At 42.7% G+C, this 23,946-nt stretch overlaps 1 long non-coding RNA gene across 4 annotated transcripts in view; it reads left to right on the top strand.

The window, feature by feature from the left end:
• Positions 1 to 14,499: 14,499 nt before the first annotated feature.
• LOC141229233 (uncharacterized) overlaps positions 14,500 to 23,946 on the top strand; it is a 189,018-nt gene continuing 179,571 nt past the window's right edge. For 3 of the 4 annotated variants that reach the window (XR_012295959.1, XR_012295958.1, XR_012295960.1), the window contains exon 1: positions 14,500 to 14,625. This is a non-coding gene — a long non-coding RNA (uncharacterized lncRNA). The remainder of the gene's footprint in view (positions 14,626 to 23,946) is intronic. The other variant, XR_012295961.1, reaches the window with a different exon arrangement.

Genomic DNA, 23,946 nt, shown 5'->3' with positions numbered 1-23,946 from the left:
TCACACCTAATACCAGTAATTACTGATCGGTGTACTATGATAACACTGCCTGGCACAAGTCATTATCACACCTAATACCAGTAATTACTGATTGGTGTACTATGGTAACACTGCCTGGTACAAGTCATTATCACTCCTAATACCAGTAATTACTGATCATGATACTATGGTAACACTGCCTGTCACAAGTCACTATCACACCTAATACCAGTAATTACTGTTCGGTCTACTATGGTAACACTGCCTGGCACAAGTCACTATCACTCCTAATACCAGTAATTACTGATCGGTGTACTATGATAACACTGCCTGGCACAAGTCATTATCACACCTAATACCAGTAATTACTGATCGGTGTACTATGGTAACACTGCCTGGTACAAGTCATTATCACTCCTAATACCAGTAATTACTGATCATGATACTATGGTAACACTGCCTGGCACAAGTCATTATCACACCTAATACCAGTAATTACTGATCGGTGTACTATGGTAACACTGCCTGGTACAAGTCATTATCACTCCTAATACCAGTAATTACTGATCATGATACTATGGTAACACTGCCTGGCACAAGTCATTATCACACCTAATACCAGTAATTACTGATCGGTGTACTATGGTAACACTGCCTGTCACAAGTCACTATCACACCTAATACCAGTAATTACTGTTCGGTCTACTATGGTAACACTGCCTGGCACAAGTCATTATCACACCTAATACCAGTAATTACTGATCGGTGTACTATGGTAACACTGCCTGGTACAAGTCACTATCACACCTAATACCAGTAATTACTGATCGGTGTACTATGATAACACTGCCTGGCACAAGTCATTATCACACCTAATACCAGTAATTACTGATCGGTGTACTATGGTAACACTGCCTGGTACAAGTCATTATCACTCCTAATACCAGTAATTACTGATCATGATACTATGGTAACACTGCCTGGCACAAGTCATTATCACTCCTAATACCAGTAATTACTGATCGGTGTACTATGGTAACACTGCCTGGCACAAGTCACTATCACTCCTAATACCAGTAATTACTGATCGGTGTACTATGATAACACTGCCTGGCACAAGTCATTATCACACCTAATACCAGTAATTACTGATCGGTGTACTATGGTAACACTGCCTGGCACAAGTCACTATCACTCCTAATACCAGTAATTACTGATCGGTGTACTATGGTAACACTGCCTGGCACAAGTCATTATCACACCTAATACCAGTAATTACTGATCATGATACTATGGTAACACTGCCTGGCACAAGTCATTATCACTCCTAATAACAGTAATTACTAATCGGTGTACTATGGTAACACTGCCTGGCACAAGTCATTATCACACCTAATACCAGTAATTACTGATCATGATACTATGGTAACACTGCCTGGCACAAGTCATTATCACTCCTAATACCAGTAATTACTGATCGGTGTACTATGGTAACACTGCCTGGCACAAGTCATTATCACACCTAATACCAGTAATTACTGATCAGGATACTATGATAACACTGCCTGGCACAAGTCGCTATCACACCTAATACCAGTAATTACTGATCAGGATACTATGGTAACACTGCCTGGCACAAGTCATTATCACACCTAATACCAGTAATTACTGATCGGTGTACTATGGTAACACTGCCTGGCACAAGTCATTATCACACCTAATACCAGTAATTACTGATCGGTGTACTATGGTAACACTGCCTGGCACAAGTCATTATTACACCTAATACCAGTAATTACTGATCATGATACTATGATAACACTGCTTGGCACAAGTCATTATCACACCTAATACCAGTAATTACTGATCAGGATACTATGATAACACTGCCTGGCACAAGTCACTATCACACCTAATACCAGTAATTACTGATCATGATACTATGGTAACACTGCCTGGCACAAGTCATTATCACACCTAATACCAGTAATTACTGATCGGTGTACTATGGTAACACTGCCTGGCACAAGTCATTATCACACCTAATACCAGTAATTACTGATCGGTGTACTATGGTAACACTGCCTGGCACAAGTCATTATCACACCTAATACCAGTAATTACTGATCGGTGTACTATGGTAACACTGCCTGACACAAGTCATTATCACACCTAATACCAGTAATTACTGATCGGTGTACTATGGTAACACTGCCTGGCACAAGTCATTATCACACCTAATACCAGTAATTACTGATCGGTGTACTATGGTAACACTGCCTGGCACAAGTCATTATCACACCTAATACCAGTAATTACTGATCGGTGTACTATGATAACACTGCCTGGCACAAGTCATTATCACTCCTAATACCAGTAATTACTGATCGGTGTACTATGATAACACTGCCTGGCACAAGTCATTATCACACCTAATACCAGTAATTACTGATCGGTGTACTATGATAACACTGCCTGGCACAAGTCATTATCACACCTAATACCAGTAATTACTGATCATGATACTATGGTAACGCTGCCTGGCACAAGTCACTATCACACCTAATACCAGTAATTACTGATCGGTGTACTATGATAACACTGCCTGGCACAAGTCATTATCACACCTAATACCAGTAATTACTGATCGGTGTACTATGATAACACTGCCTGGCACAAGTCATTATCACACCTAATACCAGTAATTACTGATTGGTGTACTATGGTAACACTGCCTGGTACAAGTCATTATCACTCCTAATACCAGTAATTACTGATCATGATACTATGGTAACACTGCCTGTCACAAGTCACTATCACACCTAATACCAGTAATTACTGTTCGGTCTACTATGGTAACACTGCCTGGCACAAGTCACTATCACTCCTAATACCAGTAATTACTGATCGGTGTACTATGATAACACTGCCTGGCACAAGTCATTATCACTCCTAATACCAGTAATTACTGATCATGATACTATGGTAACACTGCCTGGCACAAGTCATTATCACTCCTAATACCAGTAATTACTGATCATGATACTATGGTAACACTGCCTGTCACAAGTCACTATCACACCTAATACCAGTAATTACTGATCGGTGTACTATGGTAACACTGCCTGGTACAAGTCATTATCACTCCTAATACCAGTAATTACTGATCATGATACTATGGTAACACTGCCTGGCACAAGTCATTATCACACCTAATACCAGTAATTACTGATCGGTGTACTATGGTAACACTGCCTGTCACAAGTCACTATCACACCTAATACCAGTAATTACTGTTCGGTCTACTATGGTAACACTGCCTGGCACAAGTCACTATCACTCCTAATACCAGTAATTACTGATCGGTGTACTATGGTAACACTGCCTGGCACAAGCCATTATCACTCCTAATACCATTAATTACTGATCGGTGTACTATGGTAACACTGCCTGGCACAAGTCATTATTACACCTAATACCAGTAATTAATGATCGGTGTACTATGGTAACACTGCCTGGCACAAGTCATTATTACACCTAATACCAGTAATTAATGATCGGTGTACTATGATAACACTGCCTGGCACAAGCCATTATCACTCCTAATACCAGTAATTACTGATCGGTGTACTATGGTAACACTGCCTGGCATAAGTCATTATTACACCTAATACCAGTAATTACTGTTCGGTGTACTATGGTAACACTGCCTGGCATAAGTCATTATTACACCTAATACCAGTAATTACTGATCGGTGTACTATGGTAACACTGCCTGGCATAAGTCATTATTACACCTAATACCAGTAATTACTGATCGGTGTACTATGGTAACACTGCCTGGCACAAGTCATTATTACACCTAATACCAGTAATTAATGATCGGTGTACTATGATAACACTGCCTGGCACAAGTCATTATCACACCTAATACCAGTAATTACTGATCGGTGTACTATGATAACACTGCCTGGCACAAGTCATTATCACACCTAATACCAGTAATTACTGATCGGTGTACTATGGTAACACTGCCTGGCACAAGTCATTATCACACCTAATACCAGTAATTACTGATCGGTGTACTATGATAACACTGCCTGGCACAAGTCATTATTACACCTAATACCAGTAATTACTGATCATGATACTATAATAACACTGCCTGGCACAAGTCATTATCACACCTAATACCAGTAATTACTGATCAGGATACTATGATAACACTGCCTGGCACAAGTCACTATCACACCTAATACCAGTAATTACTGATCGGTGTACTATGATAACACTTCCTGACACAAGTCATTATCACACCTAATACCAGTAATTACTGATCGGTGTACTATGATAACACTGCCTGGCACAAGTCATTATCACTCCTAATACCAGTAATTACTGATCATGATACTATGGTAACACTGCCTGGCACAAGTCATTATCACTCCTAATACCAGTAATTACTGATCATGATACTATGGTAACACTGCCTGTCACAAGTCACTATCACACCTAATACCAGTAATTACTGATCGGTGTACTATGGTAACACTGCCTGGTACAAGTCATTATCACTCCTAATACCAGTAATTACTGATCATGATACTATGGTAACACTGCCTGGCACAAGTCATTATCACACCTAATACCAGTAATTACTGTTCGGTCTACTATGGTAACACTGCCTGGCACAAGTCACTATCACTCCTAATACCAGTAATTACTGATCGGTGTACTATGGTAACACTGCCTGGCACAAGCCATTATCACTCCTAATACCATTAATTACTGATCGGTGTACTATGGTAACACTGCCTGGCACAAGTCATTATTACACCTAATACCAGTAATTAATGATCGGTGTACTATGGTAACACTGCCTGGCACAAGTCATTATTACACCTAATACCAGTAATTAATGATCGGTGTACTATGATAACACTGCCTGGCACAAGCCATTATCACTCCTAATACCAGTAATTACTGATCGGTGTACTATGGTAACACTGCCTGGCATAAGTCATTATTACACCTAATACCAGTAATTACTGTTCGGTGTACTATGGTAACACTGCCTGGCATAAGTCATTATTACACCTAATACCAGTAATTACTGATCGGTGTACTATGGTAACACTGCCTGGCATAAGTCATTATTACACCTAATACCAGTAATTACTGATCGGTGTACTATGGTAACACTGCCTGGCACAAGTCATTATTACACCTAATACCAGTAATTAATGATCGGTGTACTATGATAACACTGCCTGGCACAAGTCATTATCACACCTAATACCAGTAATTACTGATCGGTGTACTATGATAACACTGCCTGGCACAAGTCATTATCACACCTAATACCAGTAATTACTGATCGGTGTACTATGGTAACACTGCCTGGCACAAGTCATTATCACACCTAATACCAGTAATTACTGATCGGTGTACTATGGTAACACTGCCTGGCACAAGTCATTATTACACCTAATACCAGTAATTACTGATCATGATACTATAATAACACTGCCTGGCACAAGTCATTATCACACCTAATACCAGTAATTACTGATCAGGATACTATGATAACACTGCCTGGCACAAGTCACTATCACACCTAATACCAGTAATTACTGATCGGTGTACTATGATAACACTTCCTGACACAAGTCATTATCACACCTAATACCAGTAATTACTGATCGGTGTACTATGGTAACACTGCCTGGCACAAGTCATTATCACACCTAATACCAGTAATTACTGATCGGTGTACTATGATAACACTGCCTGGCACAAGTCATTATCACACCTAATACCAGTAATTACTGATCGGTGTACAGTCATGGCCAAAAGTTTTGAGAATGACACCAAAATTATATTTTCACATGATCTGCTGGCCTCTGATTTTTATTAGTGTTTGTCTGATGCTTATATCACATACAGAAATATAATTGCAATCATATTATGAGTACCAATAGGTTATATTGACAGTTAGAATGAGTTAATGCAGCAAGTCAATATTTGCAGTGTTGCCCCTTCTTCTTCAAGACCTCTGTAATTCTTCCTGGCATGCTCTCAATCAACTTTTGGACCAAATCCTGACTGATAGCAGTCCATTCTTGCATAATCAATGCTTGCATTTTGCCAGAATTTGTTGGTTTTTGTTTGTCCACCCGTCTCTTGATTATTGACCACAAGTTCTCAATGGGATTAAGATCTGGGGAGTTTCCAGGCCATGGACCCAAAATCTCTATGTTTTGTTCCTTGAGCCATTTAGTTATCACCTTTGCTTTATGGCAAGATGCTCCATCATGCTGGAAAAGGCATTGTTGGGCGCCAAACTGCTCTTGGACGGTTGGGAGAAGTTGCTCTTGGAGGACATTCTGGTACCATTCTTTATTCATGGCTGTGTTTTTAGGCAAGACTGTGAGTGAGTCGATTCCCTTGGCTGAGAAGCAACCCCACACATGAATGGTTTCAGGATGCTTTACAGTTGGCATGAGACAAGACTGGTGGTAGTGCTCACCTCTTCTTCTCCGAATAAGCTGTTTTCCAGATGTCCCAAACAATCGAAAAGGGGATTCATCAGAGAAAATGACTTTGCCCCAGTCCTCAGCAGTCCACTCCCTGTACCTTTTGCAGAATTTCAGTCGGTCCCTGATGTTTTTTCTGGAGAGAAGTGGCTTCTTTGCTGCCCTCCTTGAAACCAGCCCTTGCTCAAAGAGTCTCCGCCTCACAGTGCGTGCAGAAGCACTCACACCAGCCTGCTGCCGTTCCTGAGCAAGCTCGGCACTGCTGGTAGTCCGATCCCGCAGCTGAAACAGTTTTAAGATACGGTCCTGGCGCTTGCTGGTCTTTCTTGGGCACCCTGGAGCCTTTTTGACAACAATGGAAGCTCTCTCCTTGAAGTTCTTGATGATGCGATAGATTGTTGACTGAGGTGCAATCTTTGTAGCTGCGATACTCTTCCCTGTTAGGCCATTTTTGTGCAGTGCAATGATGGCTGCACGTGTTTCTTTAGAGATAACCATGGTTAACTGAAGAGAAACAATGATACCAAGAACCAGCCTCCTTTTAAAGTGTCCAGTGATGTCATTCTTACTTAATCATGACTGATTGATCGCCAGCCCTGTCCTCATCAACACCCACACCTGTGTTAATGGATCAATCACTAAAACGATGTTAGCTGCTCCTTTTAAGGCAGGACTGCAATGATGTTGAAATGTGTTTTGGGGGTTAAAGTTCATTTTCTGGGCAAATATTGACTTTGTAAGTACAGTAATTGCTGTTAAGCTGATCACTCTTTGACATTCAGGAGTATATGCAAATTGCCATTACAAAAAATGAAGCAGTAAACTTTGGAAAAATTACTATTTGTCTCATTCTCAATACTTTTGGCCATGACTGTACTATGATAACACTGCCTGGCACAAGTCATTATCACACCTAATACCAGTAATTACTGATCGGTGTACTATGGTAACGCTGACTGGCACAAGTCATTATCACACCTAATACCAGTAATTACTGATCGGTGTACTATGATAACACTGCCTGGCACAAGTCATTATCACACCTAATACCAGTAATTACTGATCAGGATACTATGGTAACACTGCCTGGCACAAGTCATTATCACACCTAATACCAGTAATTACTGATCGGTGTACTATGGTAACACTGCCTGGCACAAGTCACTATCACTCCTAATACCAGTAATTACTGATCGGTGTACTATGATAACACTGCCTGGCACAAGTCATTATCACTCCTAATACCAGTAATTACTGATCAGGATACTATGGTAACACTGCCTGGCACAAGTCATTATCACACCTAATACCAGTAATTACTGATCGGTGTACTATGGTAACACTGCCTGGCACAAGTCATTATCACACCTAATACCAGTAATTACTGATCGGTGTACTATGATAACACTGCCTGGCACAAGTCATTATCACACCTAATACCAGTAATTACTGATCGGTGTACTATGATAACACTGCCTGGCACAAGTCATTATCACACCTAATACCAGTAATTACTGATCGGTGTACTATGGTAACACTGCCTGGTACAAGTCATTATCACTCCTAATACCAGTAATTACTGATCATGATACTATGGTAACACTGCCTGGCACAAGTCACTATCACACCTAATACCAGTAATTACTGATCGGTGTACTATGATAACACTGCCTGGCACAAGTCATTATCACACCTAATACCAGTAATTACTGATCGGTGTACTATGATAACACTGCCTGGCACAAGTCATTATCACACCTAATACCAGTAATTACTGATCGGTGTACTATGATAACACTACCTGGTACAAGTCATTATCACTCCTAATACCAGTAATTACTGATCATGATACTATGGTAACACTGCCTGTCACAAGTCACTATCACACCTAATACCAGTAATTACTGTTCGGTCTACTATGGTAACACTGCCTGTCACAAGTCACTATCACACCTAATACCAGTAATTACTGTTCGGTCTACTATGGTAACACTGCCTGGCACAAGTCACTATCACTCCTAATACCAGTAATTACTGATCGGTGTACTATGGTAACACTGCCTGGTACAAGTCATTATCACTCCTAATACCAGTAATTACTGATCATGATACTATGGTAACACTGCCTGTCACAAGTCACTATCACACCTAATACCAGTAATTACTGTTCGGTCTACTATGGTAACACTGCCTGGCACAAGTCACTATCACTCCTAATACCAGTAATTACTGATCGGTGTACTATGGTAACACTGCCTGGCACAAGTCATTATCACACCTAATACCAGTAATTACTGATCGGTGTACTATGATAACACTGCCTGGCACAAGTCACTATCACTCCTAATACCAGTAATTACTGATCGGTGTACTATGGTAACACTGCCTGGCACAAGTCATTATCACACCTAATACCAGTAATTACTGATCGGTGTACTATGGTAACACTGCCTGGCACAAGTCATTATCACTCCTAATACCAGTAATTACTGATCGGTGTACTATGATAACACTGCCTGGCACAAGTCATTATCACACCTAATACCAGTAATTACTGATCGGTGTACTATGGTAACACTGCCTGGCACAAGTCATTATCACTCCTAATACCAGTAATTACTGATCGGTGTACTATGGTAACACTGCCTGGTACAAGTCACTATCACACCTAATACCAGTAATTACTGATCAGGATACTATGGTAACACTGCCTGGCACAAGTCATTATCACTCCTAATACCAGTAATTACTGATCGGTGTACTATGATAACACTGCCTGGTACAAGTCACTATCACTCCTAATACCAGTAATTACTGATCGGTGTACTATGGTAACACTGCCTGGCACAAGTCATTATCACTCCTAATACCAGTAATTACTGATCGGTGTACTATGATAACACTGCCTGGCACAAGTCATTATCACACCTAATACCAGTAATTACTGATCGGTGTACTATGGTAACACTGCCTGGCACAAGTCATTATCACTCCTAATACCAGTAATTACTGATCGGTGTACTATGGTAACACTGCCTGGCACAAGTCATTATCACTCCTAATACCAGTAATTACTGATCAGGATACTATGTTAACACTGCCTGGCACAAGTCATTATCACTCCTAATACCAGTAATTACTGATCGGTGTACTATGATAACACTGCCTGGTACAAGTCACTATCACTCCTAATACCAGTAATTACTGATCCGTGTACTATGATAACACTGCCTGGCACAAGTCACTATCACACCTAATACCAGTAATTACTGATCGGTGTACTATGATAACACTGCCTGGCACAAGTCACTATCACACCTAATACCAGTAATTACTGATCCGTGTACTATGATAACACTGCCTGGCACAAGTCACTATCACACCTAATACCAGTAATTACTGATCGGTGTACTATGATAACACTGCCTGGCACAAGTCACTATCACACCTAATACCAGTAATTACTGATCAGGATACTATGTTAACACTGCCTGGCACAAGTCATTATCACACCTAATACCAGTAATTACTGATCGGTGTACTATGATAACACTGCCTGGTACAAGTCACTATCACTCCTAATACCAGTAATTACTGATCGGTGTACTATGGTAACACTGCCTGGCACAAGTCACTATCAATCCTAATACCAGTAATTACTGATCAGGATACTATGTTAACACTGCCTGGCACAAGTCATTATCACTCCTAATACCAGTAATTACTGATCGGTGTACTATGATAACACTGCCTGGCACAAGTCACTATCACTCCTAATACCAGTAATTACTGTTCGGTGTACTATGGTAACACTGCCTGGCACAAGTCACTATCACTCCTAATACCAGTAATTACTGATCGGTGTACTATGATAACACTGCCTGGCACAAGTCATTATCACTCCTAATACCAGTAATTACTGATCGGTGTACTATGATAACACTGCCTGGCACAAGTCACTATCACACCTAATACCAGTAATTACTGATCAGGATACTATGTTAACACTGCCTGGCACAAGTCATTATCACACCTAATACCAGTAATTACTGATCGGTGTACTATGTTAACACTGCCTGGCACAAGTCATTATCACTCCTAATACCAGTAATTACTGATCGGTGTACTATGGTAACACTGCCTGGCACAAGTCATTATCACTCCTAATACCAGTAATTACTGATCGGTGTACTATGGTAACACTGCCCGGTATAAGTCACTATCACTCCTAATACCAGTAATTACTGATCGTTGTACTATGGTAACACTGCCTGGCACAAGTCACTATCAATCCTAATACCAGTAATTACTGATCGGTGTACTATGGTAACACTGCCTGGCACAAGTCACTATCAATCCTAATACCAGTAATTACTGATCAGGATACTATGACAACACTGCCTGGCACAAGTCATTATCACACCTAATACCAGTAATTACTGATCGGTGTACTATGGTAACACTGCCTGGCACAAGTCACTATCAATCCTAATACCAGTAATTACTGATCAGGATACTATGACAACACTGCCTGGCACAAGTCACTATCACTCCTAATACCAGTAATTACTGATCGTTGTACTATGGTAACACTGCCTGGCACAAGTCACTATCAATCCTAATACCAGTAATTACTGATCGGTGTACTATGGTAACACTGCCTGGCACAAGTCACTATCAATCCTAATACCAGTAATTACTGATCAGGATACTATGTTAACACTGCCTGGCACAAGTCATTATCACTCCTAATACCAGTAATTACTGATCGGTGTACTATGGTAACACTGCCTGGCACAAGTCACTATCAATCCTAATACCAGTAATTACTGATCAGGATACTATGACAACACTGCCTGGCACAAGTCATTATCACTCCTAATACCAGTAATTACTGATCGGTGTACTATGGTAACACTGCCTGGCACAAGTCACTATCAATCCTAATACCAGTAATTACTGATCGGTGTACTATGGTAACACTGCCTGGCACAAGTCACTATCACACCTAATACCAGTAATTACTGATCGGTGTACTGTGATAACACTGCCTGGCACAAGTCACTATCACTCCTAATACCAGTAATTACTGATCGGTGTACTATGGTAACACTGCCTGGCACAAGTCATTATCACACCTAATACCAGTAATTACTGATCGGTGTACTATGGTAACACTGCCCGGTACAAGTCATTATCACACCTAATACCAGTCTTTACTGATCGGTGTACTATGGTAACACTGCCTGGCACAAGTCATTATCACTCCTAATACCAGTAATTACTGATCGGTGTACTATGATAACACTGCCTGGCACAAGTCACTATCACTCCTAATACCAGTAATTACTGATCCGTGTACTATGGTAACACTGCCCGGTACAAGTCATTATCACACCTAATACCAGTAATTACTGATCGGTGTACTATGGTAACACTGCCTGGCACAAGTCATTATCACTCCTAATACCAGTAATTACTGATCGGTGTACTATGATAACACTGCCTGGCACAAGTCACTATCACGCCTAATACCAGTAATTACTGATCCGTGTACTATGGTAACACTGCCCGGTACAAGTCATTATCACACCTAATACCAGTCTTTACTGATCGGTGTACTATGGTAACACTGCCTGGCACAAGTCATTATCACTCCTAATACCAGTAATTACTGATCGGTGTACTATGATAACACTGCCTGGCACAAGTCACTATCACTCCTAATACCAGTAATTACTGATCCGTGTACTATGCTAACACTGCCTGGCACAAGTCATTATCACTCCTAATACCAGTAATTACTGATCGGTCTACTATGATAATACTGCCTGGCACAAGTCACTATCACACCTAATACCAGTAATTACTGATCGGTGTACTATGGTAACACTGCCTGGCACAAGTCACTATCACTCCTAATACCAGTAATTACTGATCGGTGTACAATGCTAACACTGCCTGGCACAAGTCATTATCACTCCTAATACCAGTAATTACTGATCGGTGTACTATGCTAACACTTCCTGGCACAAGTCATTATTACACATAATACCAGTAATTACTGTTACCATAGTACACCGATCAGTAATTACTGGTACTGGGTGTGATAATGACTTGTGCCAGGCAGTGTTACCATAGTACACCGATCAGTAATTACTGGTACTGGGTGTGAGAATTACTTGTGCCAGGAAGTGTTATCATAGAACACTGTTCAGTAATTACTGGTATGACCCCCCAAAAGAAATTCAGCAAATTCTGTGCTCCCAAATCCACATCCCCCCTCCCTTCTGAGCACTGCAGTGTGTCTAAACCACATTTAGTGTCCACATGTTTGGCAGGGGTATTATTTCCAAAATGAGGTCACTTGAGGGGGGATTCTGCTCTTCTAGCATTTAGGGGTTTCGGTATATGGAGTCCGCAAACTATTCTAGGAAAATCTGCGCTCCAGCAGGCAAACAGCGCTCCGTCCCTCCCGAGTGTCGCGGTATGGCCAAGCATTACTGTACAGACACATATGAGGTATTACCACATTCAGCAGAAATTATGGGACAAATGTTGGTGCCATTTTTATCCATTATCCCAGTGTGAAAATGTAAAATCTTGGGCTAAAACAAAATTTTTGCGGTAAAAATGTAATTTTTTTTTCCTCACTGCCCAATGGAATAAAATTCTGTGACACACCCTTGGTGTCAGTATGATCACTGTCCCCCTAGATGAGTTCATTGAGACGTGTAGTTTGTAAAATGGGGTCATTTATGGGGAAATCTGCTGTTACGGCACCTCAGGGGATCTTCTAGTGGGTCATGGCACCCTCAAACCATAACAATAAAATCTATACTATAATATGGTGCTCTATCCTTTCTGGCCTTTGCACTGTGCCTCAAAAGTAGTTGCCAATTACATGTAGGGTATTGGCGTACTCAGGAGAAATTCCACAACAAAATGAGAGGCCATTTTCTACAGTTACCCTTGTGAAAATAAAAAATTGGGGGCTAAAAATACATTTTTGTGTTTTTTTTTTCACGTCTCTATGTTATAAACTTCTGTGAAGCACCTGAGGGTTCAAAGTGCTCATCACACATATAGATAAGTTCATTGAGGGGTCTATTTTCCAAAATGTGGTCACTTGTGGGGGTTTCCGCTGTTTAGGCACATCAGGAGCTCCCCAAACGCAACATGGCGTCCGCTAATTATTCCAGCAAATTTTGAATTCAAAAAGTCAAATGGCGCTCCTTCCCTTCCGAACCCTGCCGTGCACCCAAACAGTAGTTTTCTGCCACATATAGGGTATTGGCTTGCTGAGGAGAAATTGCACATCAACTTCTGGGGTCCATTTTTTCCTGTTAACCTTGTGAAAATAAAAAATTGGGGGCTAAAAGAAAATTTTGAGATTTTTTTTTTTCACGTCTTTATGTTATAAACTTCTGTGACGCACCCACAGAGCACGCAGCATGCCCCTCACAGAGCCACAAGCCCATAGCATGCCCCCACAAACCCACAGCATCCCCCAGAGCCTCTACAGAGCCTGCAGCATGCCCCCAGAGCTGCCACAGAGCCGTAGCATGCCAGCAGCATAGCACCCAGAGCCAGCAGCATAGCACCCAGAGCCAGCAGCATAGCACCCAGAGCCAGCAGCATAGCACCCCCACGCGTGCATCTCCCCACAGAAACCCGCAGCATGCCCTCACCAGCCACACAAAGCCCGCAGCATGTCCGCACAGAGCCCCCAGCATCCCCCCAGAGCCCGCAGCATGCCCCCAGCATCCCTCCAGAGCCCGTCCCCACATAGCCACCACTAGCCCCCACAGAGCCCCAAGCATGCATCCCCCCCAGAGCCCCCACAAACCCGCAGCATCCCTCCAGAGCCCACAACACTGACTTCCTCCTGCAGCTTCACCGGCAGCTGTGTCTCTCTGCCTGAGACTATGGAGTCTGGTGCTAAACTAGAACACGCCCATAATGCAGTCAGGACACGCCCCCCGGAAATGACGCCAGACCTGGAAGGAGTTAATACATTCTAGCGTTTACCGTGGTGGGAGACATGGCGGATGACTGCGCACCCCACACTGAGCTCCTGGGGGGGGCAGCCTGGCTTCCTGTGGATGTGGTTAGTCCTCTGCACTATAGAGAGCGGCACATAGACTGCTGTATAGCAGCAATGGTCGGTGATGGGTCAGAGCCGGGGATTACAGGGAGCCGCAGCCTCTCACCTCTCAGCAGTTGGACTATAAACCAGGTTTCCAGTCACTGACAGTATGGCTGGAGCTCTGCCCATGATGCACTGTTAGAACTTAGCGATTTCTGCCATGTTTGGAGGTTCCCGGATTCTGTATTTTTCTGCACAGTGTTTGTCCAGGAGGAAAAGGACCACAGAGCGCCAGTCCTGGCCACAGGTTGTGTCTGGTACTACACCTCTGGTCTAGTGACGTGACAGGTGCTGAGCTGTAATGCCACACACAGCCTGTGCCCAGGGGTGGCGCTGTAATCCAACAGCTCTGGCTTTCTACTCTGGGAAAACTTATGTAAGGCTGAATTCACACATCTCTGCTCCACGGACCGAGCTCAGATCTGACAACCGCGGGGTCACCAGTGCTGATCTGTGATTATCTCCTAGGAATAGATGAGGCATGGATCAGGTCCAGAGGGTCGGGCCGGGTGGTCTCGTCCCACCACGGATGTGTGAATTCGTCCTTAAGTTAATATCTTAGTGTTGGAGTTCTCCTTTAGAATTTGTGTTTACATGAGAGTAATTTATTATAGTTTATTGTGTAACTTTCGAAAAAGGTATCGATTACTAATCCTGAGTTACAGCCAGTGTTATAGTCTAGAGCTGCGTTCAGAGATCTGCAGGCTTCTGAGCTGAAATCTCCCAGCAGTCCTTGCTGAGATCACTATTGTTAGCGTTGAAATGTTAAGGCAGGTGCATACAACCGTGTCTTCGGTTGGAGTGCGATCTGACAAAACATTGAATCGCACTCTGACCAGTGTTTGTCCAAGGAGAAAAATCAGACATGTGCACGGCCCCATAGACAGTCTGTCCGAGGACAAAAATCACTATGCTTGAGTTTCATCTAATATACGGATCGCGCTCGGCCATGCGAGTTAATGAGTCCTTGGATAAGATCGGACTGCACTCAGATGACATCTGAGTGCAGTCCCATTTTTCATGGATTGACGTAATGGAAGAGATGGAGAATTTTTTTTTATCTATGTCTTGTATCTTGTTTTGTGTCACTTTATGTACAGTCGTGGCCAAAAGTCTTGTGACTGATACACAATTGTGGTGTTCACTTCAGTGTTTTTAGATCTTTTAGTCAGATGTTTCTGTGGTTACTGTAGTACAAATATCTGCATTTTATAAGTTTTACACTTTTATTGACAAATACATCAAGTTTATGCAAAGATTCAATATTCACAGTGTTGACCCTTATTTTTCAAGACTTGTTCCCTTCGCCCTGGCAGCTGGATATCGGCTGCTGGGCCAAATCCTGACTGACGACGGACAATTTTTGTCTAATCAGTGCTTGGAGCTGACTACATACATTTCTGATTGTCCACCTGCTTTTTGAGGATTGACCACAATCAAATTGAGATCTGGAGAGTTTACTGGCCATGAACCCAAAATGTCAATGTTACCCAGACACTTAGTTGTCACTTTTGTCTTGTGACATATTCTCCGTCATGCTGGTAAATGCATTGTTAATCACCAAAATGCTCCTGCTGTGTTCTTAGGCAAAATTGTGAGTGAACCCACTCCCTTTTGATGATGGATAACTCCACACATGACTCGTCTCGGGGTGCTTTACTGTTGGCATAACACAGGACTCAAAGTAGCGCTCAGCTTTTCTTCTCCGGACATTCATTCTTCCATATGCCCCTAACAGCACTGACGCCTGCCTGCTGCCATTCTTGAGCAAGCTCTGCACTGGTGTTGAACCAATTCCATAGCTGAATCTATGTAGGAGGTGATACAGGGACTTGCTGGACTTTCTTCGGAGTCCTGAAGTCTAAACAGCAAATTAACCTCCCCCCTATTAAGTTATTTATTATGGTGCCATTTATTACATAGAGCTTTACATGTGAAAAGGGATATACATAGCAAAAAACAAGTACAATAATCTTAAACAAAAACGAATCACCGACTGGTACAGAAGGAGCGAGGACCCTGCCCGTGAGGGCTAACATTCTACAATGAATGGGTGAGGATACAGTAGGTGAGGGTAGAGCTGGTCGTGCAGCAGTATGGTGGAGCAGTGGTTACTGCAGGTTATAGGCTTGTCGGAAGAGGTTGGTCTTCAGCTTCCTTTTGAAGGTTTCCACGGTAGGCGACAGTCTAATATGTTGGGGTAGAGAGTTCTAGAGTAGGGGGGATGCACGGGAGAAATCTTGTGTGCGATTGTGGGAAAAGAAGATAAGAGGTAAGTAGAGAAGATCTTGTGAGGATCGGAGGTTGCGTGCAGGTAAGTACAGGGACACTAGGTCACAGTTATATGGAGGAGACAGGTTGTGGATGGCTTTGTATTCCAAGGTTAGCGTTTTCAACTGGAGTCTCTGGATAATGGGGAGCCAGTGAAGGGATTGACAGAGGGGAGAGGCCAGGGAATAGCGGGGGGACAGGTGGATTAGTCGGGCAGCAGAGTAGAGTTATCTGACAGGAGAAAACCAACTCCTTTGCCATGCTTGCCGATGGGGCGAGGGGTGTGGGAAAGGTGGAATCCAACGTATGAAAGTGCAGCTGAAGAGGCCATGTCAGAGGGGGTGAGTCAGATACCATTGATGCCAAGGAAGGAAAGTTTGTTAGTAATGAAAAGGTCATGGATGTAGGAAAGTTTGTTGCAGACAGAGCCAGCGTTCCATAGAGCTCCTGTTAGTGGGATTGGTGAAGCGGGGGATGGGCAATAGGTATAGGGTTAGAAAGGTTGCGGAAATTTGATAGATTGTGGATGAGAGGTAGAAGTGACTGTGGGGATGTGGTGAGGAGGGCCATGATTTGGAGAGATATCGCCAGCAGTGAGGAGGAGCAGAGAAAGTGATATTAGTGGGAGCAGGAGAGCGTGAGGTGGCTGTCTGTGTTTGGAGACAGAGGATTGTATGTTGAGGAACAAATCTGAGGAGGTGAGATGGAGGGAGAGATGACCACTTCATTACTAGGTGTATGGATGAGAAGGGTTAGTAGAACGTGTAGGACTATAGTGGTGAGAGTGAAAACCAAGAGAAACATTTTTTACTATGGCTGTGCAGTTACCTTCAGTTATCTTCTGGTTCAATTCTGGTCTAACTCAGTGCAGCACACTGTAAGATTGCTGCCGGACAGGTCGTGGATGGGATCTATATGTCCCCGAAGTGATGGTGATGTAGGACCCGAAGAAGCAGGCTCCAGCACACATAGTGTAGGGAGTTAATGGGCCCAGATTAAAGGGCCGAGTTTTACGAGCAGCTGAAGGGAGCTGTTATGTTCCAAGTTCACTGATGAACATCTGCTTTCTTCATGTTGCGTTGCGATCTACCAGTGTCTCCGTAAGATTTGGCCGCTCTCTACTGTTATATGCAAGAGTGTGCCAATTTTCCAAAGGAACAAGGAGATTGAGTAGCTCAACAGCCTCTTGCCACTGATCGGCAAACTAATTTGGAGAAAATAATTGGACAAAGCCTGAAGGACGCTGTAATACAGGGCTGTGTTCTGGGGGATGGGTGAAGACATACACTGTGTTCCAAATTATTATGCAAATAATATTTTCTCAGATTTTCCCAAATTACCTATATGAATTGCAGTCATTGTAATTTTCCAGTCAAATAACTATTAGAGTACAATTGAAAGGTTTTTGTACAAACTGCCTATGATAACAGTATATTTTTAAAAAAATAAAAAACTCAAACTGCATGTTCCAAATTATTATGCACAGCAGAGTTTTCAACCTTTTCATTTTAATAAAGAACAAAAAAATTGTCATTTTTGAAATTATAAGCATTAGCAGGTTATTACAAACTGAAATCAAACAGTTTTCAACTCAAAACTTTATTCTAGGTGATGTTACATTTGCACATAGGACCGCTTGTTCGAAAGGAGCTTCTGAACTCTCTCGTCTATTGAATTTGTCAGGTTTTGGATGGTTTCTGCTTCAATTGTTTTGCATGAGGACAGAATACCCTCCCAGAGCTGTTGCTTAGATGTGAACTGCCTCCCGCCATCATAGACACTACTTTTGATGATGCTTCAGAGGTTCTCAATGGAGTTGAGGTCAGGGGAGCATGGGTGCCACACCATAAGTTTGCCCCCTTTTATGCCCATAGCAGCCAGAGATGCAGATGTGTTATGTGCAGCATTAGACGGGGCATTATCATGCATGAAAATGATCTTGCTGCGGAATGCACGCTTCTTCTTCTTGAACCATGGAAGGAAGTGCTGTTTGAGAAACTCGACATACATTATGGAGTTCATCTTTACCCCTTCAGGGATCCTAAAAGGACCGACAATATCTCTCCCCATGATTCCAGCCCAAAACATTACTCCACCTCCTCCTTGTTAGCGCCGTAGCCGTGTTTGCATGGGGTGTCCATCAACCAGCCATCCTCCACTCCATCCATCTGGACCATTGAGATCATTTCATGCATGATAATGCCCCGTCTCATGCTGCACATAACACATCTGCATCTCTGGCTGCTATGGGCACAAAATGGGACAAACTTATGGTGTGGCACCCATGCTCCCCTGACTTCAACTCCATTGAGAACCTCTGGAGCATCATCAAAAGTAGTGTCTATGATGGCGCGAGGCAGTTCACATCTAAGCAACAGCTCTGGGAGGGTATTCTGTCCTCATGCAAAACAATTAAAGCAGAAACCATCCAAAACCTGATAAATTCAATGGATGAGAGAGTTCAGAAGCTCCTTTCGAACAAGGGGTCCTATGTGCAAATGTAACATCACCTAGAATAAAGTTTTGAGTTGAAAACTGTTTGATTTCAGTTTGTAATAACCTGCTAATGCTTATAATTTCAAAAATGACAATTTTTTTGTTCTTTATTAAAATGAAAAGGTTGAAAACTCTGCTGTGCATAATAATTTGGAACATGCAGTTTGAGTTTTTTATTTTTTTAAAAATATACTGTTATCATAGGCAGTTTGTACAAAAACCTTTCAATTGTGCTCTAATAGTTATTTGAGTGGAAAAATACAATGACTGCAATTCATATAGGTAATTTGGGAAAATCTGAGAAAATATTATTTGCATAATAATTTGGAACACAGTGTACAGTGGTGGCCAAAAGTATTGGCACCCCTGCAATTCTGTCAGATAATACTCAGTTTTTTCCTGAAAATGATTGCAATCACAAATTCTTTGGTATTATTATCTTCATTTAATTTGTCTTCAATGAAAAAACACAAAAAGAATTGTCCTAAAACCAAATTGGATACAATTCCACACCAAACCTAAAAAAGGGTGTGGACAAAAGTATTGGCACTGTTTGAAAAATCATGTGATGCTTCTCTAATTCGTGTAATTAACAGCACCTGTAACTTACCTGTGGCACCTAACAGGTGTTGTCAATAACTAAATCACACTTGCAGCCAGTTAACATGGATTAAAGTTGACTCAACCTCTGTCCTGTGTCCTTGTGTGTACCACATTGAGCATGGAGAAAAGAAAGAAGACCAAAGAACTGTCTGAGGACTTGAGAAACCAAATTGTGAGGAAGCATGAGCAATCTCAAGGCTACAAGTCCATCTCCAAAAACCTGAATGTTCCTGTGTCTTCCGTGCGCAGTGTCATCAAGAAGTTTAAAGCCCATGGCACTGTGGCTAACCTCCCTAGATGTGGACGGAAAAGAAAAATTGACGAGAGATTTCAACGCAAGATTGTGCTGATGGTGGATAAAGAACCTCGACTAACATCCAAACAAGTTCAAGCTGCCCTGCAGTCCGAGGGTACAACAGTGTCAACCCGTACTATCCGTCGGCGTCTGAATGAAAAGGGACTGTATGGTAGGATACCCAGGAAAACCCCACTTCTTACCCCGAGACATAAAAAAGCCAGGCTGGAGTTTGCCAAAACTTACCTGAGAAAGCCTAAAACGTTTTGAAAGAATGTTCTCTGGTCAGATGAGACAAAAGTAGAGCTTTTTGGCAAAAAGCATCAACATAGAGTGTACAGGAAAAAAAAAGAGGCATTCAAAGAAAAGACCACGGTCCCTACAGTCAAACATGGTGGAGGTTCCCTGATGTTTTGGGGTTGCTTTGCTGCCTCTGACACTGGACTGCTTGACCGTGTGCATGGCATTATGAAGTCTGAAGACTACCAACAAATTTTGCAGCATAATGTAGGGCCCAGTGTGAGAAAGCTGGGTCTCCCTCAGATGTCATGGGTCTACCAACAGGACAATGACCCAAAACACACTTCCAAAAGCACTATAAAATGGTTTGAGAGAAAGCACTGGAGACTTCTAAGGTGGCCAGCAATGAGTCCAGACCTGAATCTCATAGAACACCTGTGGAGAGATCTCAAAATGGCAGTTTGGAGAAGGCACCCTTCAAATATCAGGGACCTGGAGCAGTTTGCCAAAGAAGAATGGTCTACAATTCCAGCAGAGCATTGTAAGAAACTCATTGATGGTTACCGGAAGCAGTTGTTCGCAGTTATTTTGGCTAAAGGTTGTGCAACCAAGTATTAGGCTGAGGGTGCCAATACTTTTGTCTGGCCTATTTTTGGAGTTTTGTGTGAAATGATCAATGATTTGATTTTTGCTTCATTCTCTTTTGTGTGTTTTCCTTGCAAGCAAATGAAATGAAGATAATAATGCCAAAGAATTTGTGATTGCAATCATTTTCAGGAAGAAACTGAGTATTATCTGACAGAATTGCAGGGGTGCCAATACTTTTGGCCACCACTGTAAGAAGCATGATCTGTGCTGAACAGTATGGATTGTAATCCAAAGCCTCCATAACCAAGCTTGGCATGGAAGGCACTCGGGAAATAGGAGTGTGAGTTGGGGGTCTCCCAGTGGTAATACAGTTGGAATCACTGCCTTATTAATACAACGGGGAAAAGTTTTTATTTCAATTAACAATTTAAAGGGGTTGTCTGAAACCAACACTGATTTAATTCTAAATCTCTATTTAATTTAATAATCTAATTGCTTTTCTAATATACTTTAATTAAAAGTTAATCTGAATTTATCTAACTGGGGTGTGTTTGTATGTGTGTGTATATATTTGTTTTTTTTACTAACTTCCTGTTTGATAAGATTTAGTTTGAAAATCCCCAGTGCATCCTGGGATATGAAGACGGACGCGATCAGGGAGCAGAGGCTGCGGTCACTGCTGCTGCCTCTTTCCGCACCCTGAATGAAGCGTCATCAGTGATGCCTGTTTCAGGGGCTGGGCTAGTCCTTGCTACTCTGTGCATGTGTCGGTTGTCAATTCCAACTCTCAGTTGCTCAGCAGGATCTTGTCACTGTGCAATAATCTTTTTAATGCACAGCGTCAGGGATTCCTCAGACGACACCGGGGCGATCACGCAATATCTCACCCTGCCATCACTGTGTCACGGATTTCGTCCTGAATCGCGAGCACACGATCCAGATTACTCGACAGTTCAGCACTTTTTGGGGATTATGAATCTCAAGACTGCTACCTACCGGAAGCTAAAATGCAATAAATGAGGGGCCAGGTGAAGAAAGCCATAGCAAATTCTGTCAGGTCCCTTAGAGGTGCATTGTACCTGTTGGGTACCCTGACATCGTGCTTCCCAGGGGTTCTGTGAGCACAATACCATTCCAGGGTTCTACAGTGGGATCTGCTACATAATGAAGTTTCTCTTAAGGGGCACTTGGAAGGGAAGATGTCCTTATCACCCCGGTCAGTAAAATCTTTATAGTGGTGGCAGGATGAGCCTAACCTATCTCGAGGGGTTCCCTGTGTTCTTATGGTCACTAGAACAATTACTGCAGATGCGAGTCCCAGAGGGTGGGGAGCCCGTCTGGGAGACATGGTAGCCCAGGGGACCTGGTCAGATATCGAAAAGGGTCTCTCCTCCAATGCAAAAGAACTTCTGGCGGTAGACAATGCGGTGAATAATTTCTTACCTTTCCTTCAGGGCCAGAATGTAAAGATCCTCTTGGATAACCTAGTTGCGGTAGCATATGTGAACCACCAGGGGGGTACATGGTCAAGATAGCTGATGAGAGGGACAGATCATCTCTTCCAGATTACAGAAAGTCACCTCCTTTCCCTGATGGCCCTCCATATAAGGGGAAAAGAAAACACCAGAGCAGATTTCCTAAGCTGCTATCCTCTGATGCAAGGGGAATGGGAACTAAATCAAGGAATTTTTACCCAAATAGCCTCCTGTCAGGTAGATCTGTTTGCCACAAAACTAAATCGGAAGACAAAGATCTTGTGTTCCCTAAATCCCCTAGCTGTGGACGCTCTCCTGATACATTGGGATTTCAGCCTGGCGTATGCCTCCCCCACCCTGGTTGGCTCTTCTTCTCATGGTCATAAGAAAGATCAGGGAGGACAAGGCCAGGGTTCTGCTGATCGCACCCTTTTGGCCCAGGAGGCCCTGGTTCTCATGCCTGAGGAGCATGTCCATCTCCGATCCTTGGGTTCTTCCAGAGATTCCGTATCTTTCTCCAGGGTCCGATATTCCATCCTCAAGCAACTGGCCTCCACTTGACGGTGTGGAACTTGAAAGGACACTGCTAAATCGGAAAGGTTTTTCCCAAGGTCTAGAAACCATCCTGATGCACAGCAGAAAACCTGTTGCAACCCATATTTATGCCAGAACTTGGAGAAAGTTTTTGTCTTTCTCTGGTTCTGGGGTTGATGGGGGGGCGCCAATAGGAAACATCTTGGAGTTTTGACAAAAAGGTCATGAACTAGGGTTATCCACCAGCACCCTTAAAGTTCAGGTTTCTGCCTTGGGTGCCCTATATAGCTGTGATCTAGCGGGTAACTACTGGGTTTGTCTGTTCATTAAGGCAGCTTTTAGATCTAGATCTATTGAAAGCAGCTTGGTTCCCTGGGATTTAAATTTGGTTCTAAAGGCCTTGACTAGCTCGCCGTTTGAGCCAATAGAGTCAGCAACCCTTAAATCCCTCTCCCTTAAGACCACTTTGTTAATAGCTTTAACCTCGGCCAGGAGCATTAGTGACATCCAGGCCCTGTCTATGGCCCCGCCGTTTACTCAAGTTCTGGATGATAGGCAGGATCTGGTCTAAAAATCACTCTCTCGCCCTAAGGTAGCCACTCGTTTCCACAGACTTCAGGAAGTCCTCCTACCCTCCTTTTGTCCAAATCCTAGTAACCAGAAAGAGGTGGAGTTGCATACTTTAGAAGTGAGGAGATGTGTGGTTAGGTACCTTTCAGTTACCAAAAGCTTTAGAAAAGATAACTCGTTGTTTATATCCTACCAAGGGGCTAGGAAACG

The sequence above is a fragment of the Phyllobates terribilis genome, unplaced genomic scaffold (genome assembly GCF_046119375.1).
Source record: "Phyllobates terribilis strain yellow unplaced genomic scaffold, ASM4611937v1 Scaffold_463__1_contigs__length_1437734, whole genome shotgun sequence".
Lineage (NCBI taxonomy): Eukaryota > Metazoa > Chordata > Amphibia > Anura > Dendrobatidae > Phyllobates > Phyllobates terribilis.
Note: the sequence above shows the minus strand (reverse complement) of the source record. Positions and strands in the feature narration are given on the sequence as shown.